Genomic DNA, 18,260 nt, shown 5'->3' with positions numbered 1-18,260 from the left:
GACCTTGCAATAGTAACACTTTAATCAGTAAGTGTTGCCAGAGCCTCATCTTTAGTTTTGTGTTAAATCCACCCTCGTTTGGGTTTAGGCAGGAGGAAGTCCTGCAGGATCCCATACGGCTTTTTCCTCTCAGATAATAGAGCTCTGACTTCTGGTCAAAAGTTAAGTCCTTCCGGTGTATGTCCAGTGACTCATTCGTACCTCCGCGGACCGAACCAAGAGGAGGGAGTGAGCCTACACTCCTGCTTATGCACCAGGGCAAAATAATGAGATAATCCATGATTAGAGATCCTTTTCCCTGAAACCACTATGATATGCAAAGCAAAAGAAACACCATGCGGTTCTTAGGTTCCAAACTAATTTTTTCTGTGACTGTACGTGTTTATGGAATTGGTGGCCTAACTGGAAGCCATGAACACAAATACTGGACATGAAAATTTTATGCAAACAGAAAAAAGTAGTGATCGGCAAGACATAGCTAATGGGCACCTTTTGCGATGGTCATTTACATGGGCTAGAAAAAGCCATAGTGTAGAAGACTTTTACCTGAGACCTCATCATTGTCTGTGTGGAAGAAAAGAAAACAAATCTCTTGATGTGAGTTCAACCTTTATTATTTTATTTTATTTTATTCCATTCTTGGTCAGTAAAAGAATTCTTGTTTTACCAAAGTAATGCACAATGCGTTCTTGTAAAAGGTAAAAACAACAACAACAACAATATATAGAACATACCATGAAAAATTTCTCTCCCATATCTCCTCACATACATATTCTCTTCTTGTCCAAGACCTCGATTCATTCTCATACATGTTTATTTGTATATACACAAATATATCTTTTCCCCTGCACATATGGCATTATAACATATAGTGGTCTGCAACTTGATTTTTCCCCTTGATTAATGTCTCAGAGATAGCTCCATGTCTGTGCACAGAAATCTACCTCATTCTTTTTAACTGCTGTCGGATATCCCATGGTACGATGTAGCATACTTTTATTTATTGTTGATTAGAGAGCATAGTAGTTAAGAGCAGACTATGGAGACAAAGTATCTGAGTTAAAATCCTGCCACTGCCAAACACTAACTCTGTGTGTATCGGATTCCTCATAATGTTTGTTATAAAGTGCTTAAATGAGTAGTGGCCCTTGATAAATATTAGTTATTATTACTATTTTCTCACTGTCACAACATTGTTGCAGTTGACATTCTTGTATTTTTGCCTTCATGTGGACATATTTAAGTAGTATCAGCTCCTACAAGTGAAATTGTTGTAGCAAAGGGGAGGCGTGCTTTAAATAGTTACAGATACTGCCAAACTGTACTTAAAAAGACTCTACCAGTTTACATTCCCACCCTCAGTAGAAAAAATTGCCAATTTCCCTTTGCCTTTGCCAATATTACTTTATAAATCTTTTTAATTTTTGCCAATTTGATAGGCAAAATCAAATTCCTCCTTATTAAAACATAATGTTAAATATGTGTTATAATTTACAGTTTTTTTTCTTCCAGTCTGTTGTTTGTCACTGAGTTTTGTTTTCAGCATCTTTTGTCACATAAATGTTGCTGCCTTTTGTGAATTCACATCTACCAATATCTTCCTTTACATGTTCTGGGTTTTACATCCAGGTCAGGACTGAAATTGCAATAGACGGTAAGGAAATGACAGTTCCCTAATAAATTCCTAATAGTTTCCCAAAAATATCAAACTCATCTCATCCCAAATTGAGCCACAGAGAGCGTCTCCCTGTGCTTGCTCTTCTCAGGGCGACTCTTGCTGCAGCTCTGGGATTCTGTTCCCAGTTGCGGGTCTCCCTTTTAGCACCGCCCCTTCTGTGTCCTGAGCACAGGTGCGAAGGGTAGGACTCGGATAAAAAACTTTGTCCAATGCTAAGGAAGAGGAATGGGGAAATAAACACAGAGTGGAGGGCATTGAAACAGCCGGGCCTGTCTGTGGGTAAGGCTTCTTTGACTCTGCGCTAACTAGCTTGACCTGCAAGACTTAGAAGCGCTGCCCCATTTTATGTGAATTTTGTCTATGTTTCTTTTTCTCTGTTTCTCCATTCGCAGCCCATTTCTAAGTGGATGGTGTCAGTTTAACAACCACTACACAGCAGTGCTTTCTTAGCTCCCCAGATACTGTACAATCCAAACTGAAAAAGCAGTGCTCCCTCTCTGGTCTGAGCCCCATCGGCTTGGCTCCAATTTTAATTTGAGGAATCTACCTCTTCCCCAGGAATTAATCCACTCTTCAGGTGCACCCTTCCGCACTCCACCCATAAATAGGGCTATATGGACCTTTTCTTTTTTTTTTTTTTGTCTTTTTATGTGGTACTTGCAATTACTTGCTTAATGATAATAATTATTATTATGCATAAAGCTTTACTATGTGCTAGGCGATGTGCTTTATAGAGATTACCTTCCTTCTCAAAACATCCTTTTGCTAATGGTACTATTACTATGTCCATTTTCCAGTGATGTAATGGGGACTCAGATACGTGATAATGGAATGAATAAGTGAATTAATGAATGAAAACAATGAATCTGAGTGGTCTGGGCATCTCCAAAACACCTCACAGCCATTCCCATCTTGCTTCCCGTTGCAAGCTGGTGTTCCAATGTACCAAGATGCTTCTGTCCCACATAAGCCAAGATTTAATCACAGAATAAAGGCATGAACTCTCGATTCAAAGGTGTCATTAGTTTTGTAAACTCCACCATTATAAAGGATACAGGGTTTAATAGTTTATGAAATAGAGCTTTATCCTAAGTTCCATTCATGGTACCGGTAATAACTCCCAGCGTGAGTGAGAAAATTGCCGTATCCCTCTGTGAGTCAGTTTCCTCACACACAAAACAGAAATAATGAAGCTTGGTTGTCATTAAGGCTCCTTAAGATCTCCAGATGAAAAGATACTGGGTGCGTCCAAGACGAATTATTCACCAGGACACTGTGAAAGGTTCCCAGAGGAGAAAGAGCTGGTCACAGCTCGAAAGTATACCTGGAAGGAAGTGATGAGTCCCTCCAAGAATATATACATGTGAGGGGAGCCCCCAAAAATTCAATTGTTTATAAAAAACTGTATTTATTCTTACATGTTGAAGCTTCAGACACCTTCCAAGTCCTCTCCATGTGATGCAATACACCCATTGACACGTCTCTCCCACTGCTCAAAACAGTGTGTGAACTCATCGATTTTGATGCCTTTTAGTGCTCCTGCCATTTTTTGTTTCACTTCTTCCACTTTGACAAATCATTTCCCTTTAAGGACATTTTTTCATCCAGGGAAACAAAAAAGGTTGCTCTAGGTGAGATCGGGTGACTAGGGAGGGTGGGGAACAGGGGTCCTGCCATTTTTGGTCAAAAATTACTGAACACTCTGCACAGTGTGGGCAGGTGCGCTCATAAATCACCCATCATGAAATGGGCAAACTCGTTGAAAGTGTCTTCAAAAAAATTCACTAAAGCTGAACGCAGCCTCTCACAACAATGCCGGCTAGTGCTCTGATGCAGATGGGTTCCTGGAACACCCTCCTAGCGGCAGAAGCCTGAACTACCAGGGGCCGACCCGCCAGGAGATAATCTCCTTCGTAAATACACTTGAGAAGAGTGGTCCCAGGAAATGGCTGGGATCCTAGAAAGCACAGCCTTGATTCCGGTCTGGCTGGTTTGGCGGAAAGGCCTTGATGTCATATCTGGCTGCCTCGTTTTCCCCATTAGTGACATGGAAATGGCCCCGGGATGCTTTTTGTGATTTCTCTGCTCAAAAGCCTTCATTGGATCCTCTGGTTCTGCCGGCCTGTGAGGCGGGCGCCTCTCAGCGAGCGCGGGCATGACGCGGCTGAGATGTGGGACTCAGTAGCAGTATGGTGAAGCCATGTTGAAGGAGGCCAGTTTGGGAGGCATTTTCATAATTCACAGGCTGCCATTTGTTATTAGGTGGCTTATGATCATGAGTCATTAAAAGCATATGAAGCACAGAAAGAAGAAAACCACAGTTGCAGTGGTTGGTCACTAGAACACAGAGATGACCCTTCGGTTCCACAGCCGCCCGCCTTACTGTGAAGTGAGAAGCCGTTTTAAACTCCCTGGCCTTTAGAGTGGCACTTCGATGGCTAGGGTTACCCTTGTACTCTTCCGCCCATCGCCTTGACCTCTGAGTGAGGTCAGGCCTTCGTGAGGCGAGCACAGAGGAGGCGGGTCCGCTGCGCGTCCAGGCCCGGGCTGGTCCGGGTGGTTCCCGTCTTTGCTCAGGCAGTGAGTGGTTGGGGTGAGGGTACTTGCCGGAACCTCCCACACCCCATTTCCAGCCTAGCTCTGTGCCTTTCTAGCTGTGTGGCCTCAGGAAAATTAACTCACCTCTCTGAGCTTCCGTTTCCCTCTTAGGCTTTTTGTGGGAAAGAAAGAAGAGGTGGCTTATTCAGCATTAGGGCATATTGGACAGGTGGTTCATTCTCTCCCGTCAGAAGCTGGCAAGATTCCGGGCACTGTTTCCTTTACTTCATTTATTCATCCAACAAAGATATTTATGTGCTGGTAACAGCAGCGAAAGGCAGAGAAATAAACTCTGTGGGCCCTTACGAGGCTTATGATCTAATGGAGGGGACAGACATGATACAAATAGTCATGTAGGGAAGTAATTACAAACGGGGCAAGTGCTATAAAGATACCCATAAGGTGCTAAGAGAGTTATAACAAGGGCTTAGTCCAGATGGGAATCACAGAAAGTTTCTAAGACGGTAATAATTCTGGTGACATCTAAAAGGATGAGTAGAGGTGAGAAACATGGGGACTGAGGAGAAAGGGGTAGCCTAGGCTGAGGACAAGGAAGAAAAAGAATAAGAGAATTTCTTACGTAGCAAGGCGCACAGTTAAGGCATCGGTGGCGTGGTCTGTCAGGAGCAACACCACGCCGGGAAGGGGACGGGCCCACCACGGCAGACGCGTAACACTTGTTTTCAGAGCGCTGCAATTTAGCCTCATCGGGCTTCAAGGGTTTTATTCTACCTGCCCACAACACTTACACGTGCGGGGGCTTTTGTGGCCATTTTTTTCTAAGTACTTTTGGTAGCAATTCTTAGAAGCAGGTGAATCTCTAAATCCCCTGGTCAAATAGATTCTTGTTCTGATCACCACTGAAGAGATCACCATGTTTTACTCCTTTATCTGAAGGAGCAGATCCCAATGGAAAATACGGAAGTTGGACACGTGAGGCCTGGATTCAGGCTTCGGTGCCACCATTTCTGGGCTATGTGACCTTGAGCAAGTCACTACCTCACTGAACTCTAGTTCCTCACTGGTAAGGCTGATCCACAGGCTTGATTCTTGTTAAAGCAACAAAGTGTCCGTGAGGTGCTAGACAAACCGGACTCTGGCACACGTCCATTGTGTTTTCTCTTAAGCTGTGTTTATGTGCCAGGCACGAAAGAGAGGGAAATGTTAGAGATGACCTCCAGGTTTTGCTAGGCTTCACCAGTAAAGTAGCAAAGGTTGACTATTGCATCTAAATGCCGTACATGTATTTTAAGGGAGATAAAAATGGATGAGTTTTAAAAAACAGAAGTAAGTGCTAGGATAGTCCTTTGTGATTCTTTTGCACTTTTCCAGGAAAAAAAAAATTTTTATTTTACACACACACACACACACACACACACACACACACACACACAGTGGCAGCCAGCAGGAGCTGTGAACGCCAATGACCATATTCTGTAAGTCTGTCCATTTTGTGTCTGTTTCTTGTTGACAGTCTCATGGACAGTGTTTAAACAGGGCTGGGCTGTTTGCACACTATCATTGTTTGCTGTAGCCCAGCAGGATGCGTAAGGGGAAGCCACTCAGGCTCTGACATGGGTCTCTCCATCACCCGATGCCGAGAAGATGTGAGCCATGAGTCAGGAGGACAGGCGCAAGCTCCACTGCGCCCCTCAGAGAGCTGGCGCTGAGGCTTGGGAGCAGAGCCGAGGGCTGAGAGCGAGGAGGAGCCCCGCAGAGTGGAAGCCCACTGGACGGGAAACACCAGGATCCTAACTTTCTGTTGTTGGAAACGATGGAAATTCCCAGAGCACCAAGACATCAGCCCTCAAATAGGGGGCCCGGCATAAATAACGCCCCTTACTTATTACATAAAAAAACCTTTAATTACAAAATCATAGGCATGTAATTCTGTAACATAACAACATCACACTCAAGCGCACCATATGACATTTTAGGTGAAATGTTCAAATGGCTGTTCATCTCATGCGAGAGATTCATGTACCCTACCAGCCACACTCAAGCGGGCCGTACTTCTGTTTAATCCACGTGCTCTTCCCAAGACAGCGTGAAAGTGAGTCAGGCAGGAGTGCATCAGCACTCCCTCCCAGCCTCAAAGAACGAGAGCGGCTCCAAGGGCTCACTCTGCGGCAGCATCTTTTAATGCAGCTCCCAGTTGTCCTAAGTGGTGCTCTCCTTACCAGCAGAATGGGCAGAATGCCCACAATGCATCACAGACTGGGGAGCTCAGAGATAAGAAAGTCAAGTTCATTGACCTTGTGATTCGGTGAGGGGAATGAGACATATCCACAGGGCCCGGCGAGGAGCAAGCGCTCAGCTTACTGCCTGAGAGATGGGCTGGCTGCCTGTATGAACAGAGGCCATAAACGCAAGCAAGCCGCATGGGCCAGAAGAAAGCACAGGACTGGGAGTCTGAAGGTGGCGTTGGAGTCCAGGTCCAGCTCACCCACTTCGCAGCTGGGCATCGGCCTGGCTACTTCTGCTGGTTCTGCGTTCAGTGTCCTCTCTGCTCTGTGCCCCAAGGGCTAACCGCGGTGGATCGCCTCCCTGGGCCCCCTTGTCTTCTACCTTCTGGTTGGGCTCAGCCTAAGGGAGTCCCTGGAAAGAGGCTGGGGGCTGAGAATGGGGTTTCTCCCCCTTCTTCTTACCACTCCCCTCCACCCCCCACTGCATTCCATTCTCTCTGGGCACCAGGAACATGGGGTCTTCCTTTTGCCCTGGTGGCCCGAGGTTTGCACTGCTGCTGACGACTGGGTGTCTCAACAGGCCTTGCGTTCCTTGGTTCTGCTTACACCTCTGCAAAGAGTTCCTTCAGGGGAACCACCTGAGTCAATTCTGGTTCCCGCTGAGACCCAACTTATTCACTAAATTGGCACAAGTCATGGAACTTCTCAGTGTCAGCTTCTTCTACCATGAAATGGAAGTAACAGTACTTAGTATGCAGCACTGTACTTGAACATGGGCCCTCAATAAATGTTGGCTACTTGAATAAATGAGTGGATGGATGGATGGATGCGTACCTGTGAGGATTAATGACAAGATGTTAATGTACTAGGCATGAAAATATTGGTTATTATAATTCTTTTTTTATAATTTTTAAAAAGATTTTATTTATTTATTTTTAGACAGAGGGGAAGAGAGGGAGAAAGAGTGGGAGAGAAACATCAATGTGTGGTTGCCTCTCATGCGCCCCCTACTGGAGACCTGGACCGCAACCCAGGCACGTGGCCTAACTGGGAATCAAACCAGCAACCCTTTGGTTGGCAGGCTGGTGCTCAATCCACTGAGCCACACTAGCCAGGGCTTATAATTCTTATTAAGTGGTAAGTGAATGTAATAGACTTAACTGTCTTGATATCATAAAATTGTCATAGACCAAGAGTCAGGAAAACTGAGCCCCAGTTTTTCCGTTTGTTAATTGTGTGATCTCAGGCCATTTCTTCTCCCATCCCATGCCTCCCCTTTCTCTCCTAGAAGACAAACAGCTGCAGCTAACCCTCCAGGAGGCCGTGCAGCCCGGACAAGCACGGAGTGCCCCAGAGAGACTGCAGTCTGAGCTGGGCAACGTTGGGACGCGCCAGGGCAGAGGCAGGACGTGAACAGCGCGGTCGCACGGACGTTCTGGGGAGCAGAGGCCGGGGCGGGTTAAGGAAGGGAGAGGTCAGTCAATTCTGCCGAATAACAATAAACGTCTCATTGGAAAGGAGTTGCCCGGAGAGACTTAAGGGCCTTGATTGTCAGGCTGAGGGACTCCCATTGTAAAAGGAAGGAGTCGGGGGTGCTCAGGGCCTCAGGAGCCCCCGGGGAACTGGGGTGACAGCTTCTTCCGCTCCTCCCACTGACTTGTCATCAGGGTCTCTGTCTTCATGTCCCGATGGCAGCTGCCCTGTCCCTCTTGTGATTCCTTTCTTTGAAGGTCACTTGTCAAATTAGGGATGAGGGAAAATTTATTGGGTGAGGAAACCGTTTGGTAGGAGATATTTTTGGCACTGTTCACATCTTGGCAAAAGAACTTGCGCCTGTTGTTCTCCTACTTGGATTTAAAAATCTGTTCGTTTGCAGGAAAGCCAAAGGCAAGTATATCAAAAGAAAGTGATTCTTTAAACACGGCTGCAGAAATGTAAATTCAGAAAAAAGAAATCGCAATGGGCCTTGAGCAGCAAGGATCCTAGGTATGGAGTCAAAACACTTGGAAAAATTATAAAAATTGTCAGTAAGAATAATGATACAAAACTACAGTAAGACACATGGAGTCATTTGAAAATGTGGCGGTCTGTGTGGGTTGAGGCATGTCCCTTCATTCTCGGGCTTCAGTTTCCCCGTGTATCCAATAGAGGACTTAGACCCCGTGGGGGCTGCAGAAGCCTCTCCCGCGCGAGCGGGGCCTGCCGCTCCCATCTCGTCTCCCTCTTCCCCTCTGTCCAGCACGACATTCCTGGAAGGGCACAGGAGAACATGCACAGCTTTGATTTGGGCTGGCTTGACCTCTGTCCCCCATGTGGCCTCTCAGAGCGCAGGAGCGGGGGAACCGCGGCAGCTGCCAGGCCCTGGCGCTCCGCGTGGTTTTGGCCAGAGATGAAAAGGAGTCGGCGCCAGCCTGCAGTCAAACTGGGCCGCTGTGAAGGGGTCATCCAGGCGTGAGCCAGCCTCCCTGCCACGGCCGGCGACAGGGTTCATCCCCTCCGGAGGCTGTTCAGCAGGCTGGTCCCCAGCGGCTCAGCCACAGGCCACACAGCTGGAACAGCAGCCGCGCTAAAATGCCCCTCTGTTTGTGGTGGTATTCTCCAACTTGGAAATGCGGGTGATGCCCCCTTGTTGAGTCACCGCAGGGTCCCCAAGGGACACCTGTCCTGTGAGATGCCCCTCAGAAACCAGACCTTGTCACTGGGGTTTGGAGAATGCAGCCTGCTCTGTCCCCCTCCGCATGGCAGAGTCCCAGAGCTCCAAAGGCCCCAAGAGGGAAGGGGCCCATTCCAGCTCATCGAATGCAGTGTGTTTTCAAAAAATATACTTGCATTTCACCGAAGGACTTTTTTTTTGTTTGGTGGCTCCAAGCAATGTACCTCAGAACAGCACCTCCCAACAATACGCTTTAGGAACGGTGCCTGATGGGCGGAAATCCACACCCTCCGGCATTTAGGTAGAGCCGGCCGCCTCAGTCTGGGCTCCGACCCGCTCGGCCCCACTTCTCACTACTCCTCTGCACACCCGCAAGCGCAAGGCCACTGAATTATTAGTTGACAGTTGATGAGTCGCGTGTGTGAAAGTTGCAAAAATATAAACTTGGAGGAAGAAAAGAAAATCAGGGCCTTAAGCACAAATATTACCTGAAGGATCCTAGGTTTCAGGTCAGAAGCGCTTGAAAGTTAAATTATACTACATATGCTCCCACGTTTTTTCTTTTCTTTTCTTTTCTTTTTTGATCAGTGAACAATGTATCTTCCCTCTCCAGACTTTGTTCTTCCTGTTCCCTCAGTTCAGAAAGCCTTCCCATTACATTTACCTCTGAAAAGCCATTCATCTTTCAAAGTTTTACTCAAAATGCCGCCTCTTCTTCAGACAAATCCTCCAAGTGCCGTCTGGAGGATTTGTTACTCTGTGTTCTCATGACACCTTTCATGAACTTCTAATGAAGTGCGTTTCATTCGGCTTCCCCCGACTGCCCCAGGTAAGTGCTGTCGTTATTGGCGCCCCTGTGGGCCAGGACTGGGCGTCGCGCACGAGGCACCCTGTCCTCTGTGTTCTGGGTCCCCTCCCCGTGCCTGGAACTCCCTAGGATCACATCTCGGGAGCCTTCTCCGCAGACATCCCTCCACCTGAGTCTATCTCAGCTGCATTGGTGGAACTGATGCGTTAACTTGTCCCGTAGCAAGAAAATCTGTGGAAATCAGAAAGGAAATGGCTCTGAGCCTAAAAGGAAAGAAAATGAAACATTAATGAACAATATTTCCCAAATAAGGGGGATCGATCATTTGCCATTGAAACAGTCAGGAAGGAAATCGAGGGCAAGGAAATAAGCCGAGCGGGTGGCTCCACCCCCCAGCAACCCGCCCCCCCCCCCCGTGCCCCCGCAGTGGGCAAAACAGGCATCACAAAGCCCTGGCACCGAAGGCGGGGCTGTTGCTCGAGTCCTTTTCTTCTGGACCCAATCCTAGCAAAACAATGACATGCTAGAAGCAGCAGATGAGAAGTGGGGGGCAGTGATGCAGAGACCCTGCCTGAGTCAGCAGGATGCAAGAGCTGATTGGGTGACACAGAATCCGTGCGAAAGAAAAACAGGTTTGGGCCATTGGGCAGACAGGCAAATGGTCCTCTGACTTCAACGGTCTCCATCTCTGCAGGCGCCGTGGTCTCAGAGATGCCCAAATGACCACGAAAATGTCAGACCACCTGCTGGGAACGCTCCTACAAGGCAGTGAAGTCTACATAAGCTGTCCGGGAGGTTTTTCTCTTTAAAATTGCAAGTGTTTGCTCAGAACGGTGAGATTTCCCCCGAGACAGCCTCACAGTCATTCTTCCGTCCCCAGGTCTTGGCTCAAATGCCAGCATCACGAACACCTTGATTTGCAGCCCCACTCACCCCCCTCCCCTGCATCCCTTAGCTTCCTGTCTTGTCGTATTTTCCTTCATACCAATGGTCTCCTAATACAATAGATGACTTATGTTTGGTTATGATGCTTCTCTCCCACACCACAGGAATGTAAAGTTTGCGAGATCAGGGGTTTGTTTTGCTCACCGCTGTATCATGGGGAACTATGTGCCTAGCATCTAGCAGCCATTCATTCTTTAATTGTATTTATTTTTATTTTTTATCCTCATCTGAGGATTTTTTTCCCATTATTTTTAGAAAGAGAGAAAGGGAGAAAAGAGGGGAGAGAGAGAAACATCGAGGTGAGAGAGAAGCATCGATTGGTTGCCTCCCATATACACCCCGATCAGGGATCAGCGCCCCAACTGAAGATCACGCATGTCTGGACTGGGGTTCCCCCACGTGCCCACACCTGGACCGGGGATCGAACCAGCAACCTAGGTATGTGTCCTGGCTGGGAAACGAACCCACAGCCCTTTGGTTGTGGACAATGCTCCAACCAACTGAGCCACACTGGCCAGGGCAGCATTCATTCTTTATTAAATGAAAGCATGAAGGAATAAATTTAAGTATTTAGACAACACATTTAAATTTTAAACAGTCATCCTATGGAAATGCAGGCACAATATGGGAGAATTTTTTAATGTAAGGCACATTAAGTCACTGGCAAATATCTATGCAGGTCAGACACCGTGCATGACGGGTTTGCTTATTTTGTCTGCACTCACACTGTCAAGGGCCCTGAAACACCAGGCGTTCCCCGTGCAGAGTCGTTGACACGCTCAAGGTGTGTGCGCCTGCAGGGCGTGCTGGCTCCTCCCGCGGCCTGCCTTAGAGCTTATCAGCTCTCAAGTCACGCTCTGACAAGTCTGCTCTAGGTCTCCTTCAGGGAATTCTTAGAAGTAGGACGTGATGGTATTGATTGGAAATGCTAGTGCTTTCCATGAGTGAGCCTAGAATCAATATTTAACCACTGTTTATGGTGAAGTCTGAGGTTTGGAGGCAGATATCATATCCTGGGAAGTGCACTGAAAGTGAGCTGGGCAACTTGCGTGTAGCCCTGGGTGAAGAGCCCAATGATCTTGGCAAGGTGCTTAGCCACAAACCACTCTGGGTTTTTGTTGTTGTTTTTTTTTAAGACAGGACTTCAGTTATAAAGTGCTATGCCATTTTATGGAGTCATCACTACTTTGTTAAGCAGTAAAAAGTGCCGTTACATGTCACGAGAAACAGAGGTAACATCGGGTCCTGAGAACTAGTGATCCTTGAAATGCGTGGAAACTGTCTCAGCATCGTGGTCAATTTCATGATTATGTCATGTCTGTGGAAGCTTCCCATTCAGAACCTCAATTTCATCATGTTCCAAAAAGGGACATGTCTTACCTCGTTCCTGCGTGCTGGGGTGGTATTTCTGATTCTGATGAAAACTAACAGGTCTGTAGGTCTGTCGCAGTAAATTGGGATGGACTCCAATCCTTTCTGCAGCCTTACCTGGTAGTTCTCTAAGAGTGAAAGTGTAAGCATTCTTCATTCGTTTATTTGCTCATTGATTCATCCTCTCACTCATTCATTCCTTCAGCCAACACCTGTTAAACATCAGTTACGTGGCCGAGGCCGTCTGAGATGCTGGGGACAACAAATGGAAGGAGACACAAGGCCAGGACCATCAGGGGTCCAAGCTGAGTCAGAGGGCCAGTTTTATAAACACATCATTGTCGTATACACGAGGAGCCAGGGGGAGCCAGGAGGAGGATGTAGGGTCCACAGAGCGAGGCCTGCCCACTCTGCCTGGAGGCGCCAGAGACACCTTGTACAGAGGTGCATTTCGGTGGCACCTTGGAGGACAGGTGGGAGTTAGCCAGGCCAGGGCAGGAGGAAGGTGTGTCGTAAAGTAGGGAAGGACAGGAAGGCCCAGGAAGCTTTCCCCTGGGCATTTTAATAAGCATTTAATGTGCGCCTGCTGGGTAAAGCTGATGAGGGCCAGATTGTAAAGCGCTTGAACGCCACACTGAGGACAGAGGTATAGCATTGCTGAATGCAAACAGGAAGATCACAGAACATGATTCCTTTGTGCATCTTCACCATTCAGACATTCCGCAAAGACTGAGGAGTGCTAACTACGTGTGAAATACGGAGAATGCAGTAACAAGTAGCACCGGCACCTATCTCAGTAAAACATGTCAACAAAGGGCCGCGATTACCGGAGCCCTGAGCTGGGAGGAAGGAGGGACGGGCAAAGGGGACTTGCCAGACACAGATGACTTTTCAAGCCGCGTGTCTAAGGGCGAATGGAAACTCTCTAGGTGACGGGAATGGGAAGTGTTCCGAACAGAAGCAGAAGCGTGTGTGAAGACGTGGCAGCCCAAGGAAGGTGCTGGAAGACGTCAGTGTGGCTGCAGTAGAGCACACGGCGGGGGTGGGGGGATGCAGCCAGAGTGCTCATGGCCTGGGCCCATGGTAAGGAGGCTGGGCTTCATCCCAAGAGACGCCAGGGGTGGGTTCATGCAGGGGAGTGACCTGGTAAGATTTGCTGTTTGGATATGTACACCTGTATACATGTAATTGACGCTTCCCACGTCACCAGTTTGGTATACATAATAAAGTCATCCTCCTTTAACATTTAAATCTTAATGCCCAGGACCGCGCCCCCCCCCCCCAATTGGATTAGAAGAAAGACTCTGTCTCCAAGATTCGCTTGTCCAAATGTTTCTAAAGACCCCCCTCCCCCGAGTCTGCTCTGCTCCCACCACAGCTCCTTGCCAGACCCACGCGGGCCGCCGTCCCACATGACCACGTTCCCGACCAAGAATGGACCTTCCATCCTTTTCTCCGTGATACCACAATAAGCCTGAAGTTTAGACATCTAAGTGAATATACATAATCACAGAAAGGGCTTTGTGGTCACTTGTAAAAAGAGATGGTATGATACACAACTTTATGCATCCTACTTTCCTCACTCAACAACACTTTCTGGAAACCATCCCTAGTCATCTGGGAAAGCTCCAATTTTAATGGCTGCATATATCACAATGTGGAAATAACGAACCTTAGTCATCTGTTCTGCGCTTGCCGATGGTCATGTTGTCTCTGGCTCTTGCCACTGTGAACAATGCTACAACGCACATACACACCCACACCCTTTTGTTACATAGACAATTTTCTTTCTTTGCCATAGATTTTCAGCAATGGGCTTTCTGAGTGAATAGATACAGCCAGTCAACAGGATTTCTACTGTGTGCTAAGTGCTTAGGTAGTGCCTGTTATGTAGTGATGACTCAATAAAATGATATCATTCTTATTCCCATTATTAGCTAAGGGGTTACATTTTGGAAAAGTGTAATCACTTATTAGATCTCCATTTAGATAAACCACATTTACATCGAAAACACGGGTTTTCTGTCATTGCCAAACTAACAACTGTCCTTTCTTTGTTTATACAAAGTCAAAAGGAAACAGGGACTTCACTGGAAAACTAAAATAGACATGAAAGTTTACCTCCCGCTTCCTCCTTCCCATTTCAAATCCATTTCCTCAGTGAGGGGGGAACTCAGAAGCCAAGGGCTCTGCTCCCTGAATTGGACATTCTTGTTTTGTGTTTTCTTTTTGTTATCAGCTTATTTGTATATCTGATTTGAAAAAGAAATAGAAGGCTCATTAAAATGCTTCCCTTGTTGTGAAAAAGGAACTCTTTGAATGAGATTAATGGACTCGTTCCTGTGTCTGCGGCCGCATTTCCCAGGGCAGAGGCTGGGAGAGGGACCTCAGGCCATTCCTGGTTGGAGGGTCCCCAATATAGTGAGCTGCCCTCTAAATGTGAGGCTGTGCATTGTGAAGAGAGAGCCGTGTGCAGAATGGAGGATTCTGCATGCGAATGCTGCTCAGCCCATTGACCAAAACGTCAACAGATTTCCAACTCTGGACTGCAGTGGAATCTCGCAAGTTGGCCAAGGGCCAGGGGCTGGGCCGGGGATGCGGCCTGAGCCCAGAGTGTCCGAGAGATCCTGGGAGTGAAAAGGCACACATGCAGTTTGAATGAAACAGGAAACAGGAACCTCTGTTTGTTGACCGCTTTGTTCCCCTTCTGTCTGGACACTTGTGAGCCAAGGGGAGCTGGGAGGCCCATGACGTGCCCTGGGGTCCGAGCTATCAAACTGGACTGTGCCAGGTCCATGTCCATAGAAAGAAGCTTCAAGCTCACCGGTCTCTCCAGTGCCGCCTGTCCCTCCTCCTGTCTCATTCCCTGTTTGCTGCACATTGTAGCGGGGGCCTGACTTCTGACTGGCTGGGTTTTAAACACGTTTTTGGCTCCTTGATAACCCCTTGGACAGAAGTCTGCTCTCCTGGTTTGGTCTTCATCACCCTCTCCTTCAGCCTTTGCTTCATGCTGTAGGTGTCCGCTGCGAGCCGACTCCAGCCCTAAAACTCTGTGCATCCTCCAGGGAGTCGGCTGGGCAGAGGGACTGGCGTTACCACCGAGCCCGGGCCAGTGCTGGAATTCGTCATGGATGGTGCAGCAAGCCAGGCAACCTGGCTCCTTACCTACGTAATACATGCAGCTCGTGGCTCTCCCTGCCCTGGCAGAGAAGTCCATTCTGTCTACATGAACATCCAACCGGAACGGATTCGGCTTGCGCCATGCTATCATTAATGTGCGTTAGCGTTAATGGCACCGTTTTCCTGCTAGAAGTGCCCTCTTCCTAGAGGAGGCAGAGAGAGAGGAGCTGATGCACACTGAAATGCCCACTTTCTTTCCCAGCCTGTTCTACATCCGTTGTGCCTTGGCCTTTAGCAGGCTCTAAGGCCTGGTCCTTGTTTATGGGGCAGCGACTGCTTGCAAGGCCAGACCTGAAGTCAATGTTCCTGGGGCAAGAACAGCAACACTCTGAAGAATTAGGCTGAGTCCCTGTCTTCAAGGAGCTCACAGGGAGCTCAGAGGTGAAATGCCTCAGTTCAAAGTTTGCTGGGTTACCAGCCTACGGCCAGGGGAGGAGTAAGTGATGTGGGAGTTGAGAGGTCGGTCGTCCCTGGGGGCTGGAGGAGGGGGACGATGGGTGGCCAGGGCCCACCCGTAAGAGGTGGGGAAAGGAAAGGGGACAGCAGTTGCTAAGTACTACTATGTGCCAGTGTTAGTGTAAGAGCTGTGGCTGGTTATCCGTGGTAACTCTTAGGACTGGGGCTAAAAGAGGGGAGGGGAGAGAGCATTTCCAGCAGGAAAATGGGGCCATTCACATTGATGCACACAAATGACATCAATGACGCCTCGTCTGAGCTGGGGCTGATGCGGATGGTCAAGTTGGACATTTGTACAGACGAAATGCAGCCACGATGTGCACGTATTAAACAGGCAAGGAGCAAGCGTGGCTTCCTGCAGTCACGGTGCCTTCTCAGAGCCCCTCCGAGGCCGGGGAACCGCGTGGATTATGTGGCGGGAAGAGCGGACTGTGGGTCAGGGAGTTGCTGGGGGCCTCCCTCTCCTTTCATGGCCGGGTGCTCAATGGTTTCAAGATGAGAAAGATTCTGGGAACTTCTGTAGCCTCGTTGAAAAGTCCCGCCCAAAACGTAATTTCTCATCTCATGCCTATAAAGAAGAGCGATGAAAAATGAGGGAGAATGGAAACTAATCAGACAATGTATGCTCAAGTCCTTAATACCGCGTTTATTCCCATAGTTTGTGCAACGAGTGGCTTCTTGAATGTCTCCGATGCTGGGGAAATGGCAGAGAATGAAATAGATGGGCTTCTGGCCCTCGTGTTTACGGTCTAGTTGGAGAGGTGGCCCTTCAATAAGGCACGTGCAGACGAGTACGCGGTTGCAAAGTCATCACATCAAGTGCCCCAGGGCCACGCCGGAGAAGGAACACGGAGCCCTGACTGTAAGATGAGACCTACACAGTGAGAGGATCCACAGGTGCGGGGAGGGGAAGGCTGCGCTCTCGGGCAGGCCCCCCGGGCCACCTGACCGCAGGAAACGGCGAGAACGGGGATGGCCCTGGCCAGGGCGGCGTGAAGGTTATTGAATGTGTGTAAGTCACCTGGCCCGGTGCCTGGTGCAAATGGGAGGCACTGAACAAATGTTTGCCGAATCTGATGCTAAGTCCCTCCCAGCGCGAGCACTCCAGGGTTCCTTTCTGACTTGGACCCCCGGGACCCCCACCCTTGGTGTGGGGGCCGGGATGGCCTGCCTGGCTCCTGCTCAAGCAGAGAAGCACGGGGCGGTGTGGACCCGAGACCAGGACTGCCCCGCGGTGCTCCCTGGTACCCTGGCGGCTCCCTCGGCCAGCAGGTGGGACGTCCTCCGCTTCTCTCCGGGAAAACAGCTGTCTGCTCTTTCCCACCTGGCCACACTAACGGCAGTGACCCTAGTCCTGAACAAAGTAGATATTTGGAAATCTTTCAACAGAGCAATGTGTCTCTTTATTGTACTCTAGTTACAAAGTACATACCTATCTGTCGTCTATCAACTGACCATTATGTGTAAATTTGTAAGCGGGACAAGCAGACACAAACCATGTTATTTCACAGACGAGCCTCTGGGAGAGAAGGGTTCATGCTGAGGGTCTTGCAGACGATTGGTCAGTGCCCAGCCCTGGGCGTCCCGACCCCATGCGGGCTCCCCCTCCATCGAGGCCCACAGCGTGGCCTGACCGGGAGGGGGTCCCTGGGAAGGACACAGGTGGAGGGGTGGGCGCCTACTCCCTGCTCCCTGTTCACGTTCAAGTGCAGACACCCATTGCTGTTGTCCTCTGCCCAGCACTGGGCTAGGCCCCGTGGAGGCACTGGCCTTGTTCACGGTGACATTTTTAGGGCCTGGAATGGCAAAGACGTGTCACAGAGGAATGAGGGTATTTCCAGCCATGGCTGGAGCCTGACCCTGAATCTGGACAGAATGCCAGCCGTGTGCTAATGCCGTTAACCCTGGACACATCGTCTTCCCTGCCTCTGGCTGGTGGTGTCGGGGCCTCCTTTGGCCAAGGGGTGGCCAGAAGGCTCAACTCCCTTCATTAGCCCAAGTTCCAGAACAAGAGGCAGGGTCCCGGCTGTCGCTGAATCTGCTGTGGGTGAAGCTGTTCCTTCAGGCTGCCCTGCTCTCCTCCTTGGGGCGTTTCTCACTCCCCTCCTCCACTGCTGGCTGGGCGCTGAGGTCTGCCACCCCAGGAAGGACGCTCCCTGCGCCACGCGTGGGCGCGCTTGGGCGCCCTGGGCTGGATCCCCTGCAGCCCCAGGCCCCTGAAAGCGCCATCCTCGTGTCCCAGTCCAGGCTCCCAGGCCTTCCAAGTGCTGTTCTCCTCATTAGGAATGTCCTTCCCGCTCTGGCAAGACTCCAACGTGGCCTTTGGATCCTAGTGGGGCTGTTGCTTCCCCAGCACCCTCTCCCAGCCTGCTGTGCTTCTCCGCG

The sequence above is a fragment of the Pteronotus mesoamericanus genome, unplaced genomic scaffold (genome assembly GCF_021234165.1).
Source record: "Pteronotus mesoamericanus isolate MK-2021 breed Mesoamerican mustached bat unplaced genomic scaffold, CSHL_Meso_final contig_101, whole genome shotgun sequence".
NCBI lineage: Eukaryota > Metazoa > Chordata > Mammalia > Chiroptera > Mormoopidae > Pteronotus > Pteronotus mesoamericanus.
Note: the sequence above shows the minus strand (reverse complement) of the source record.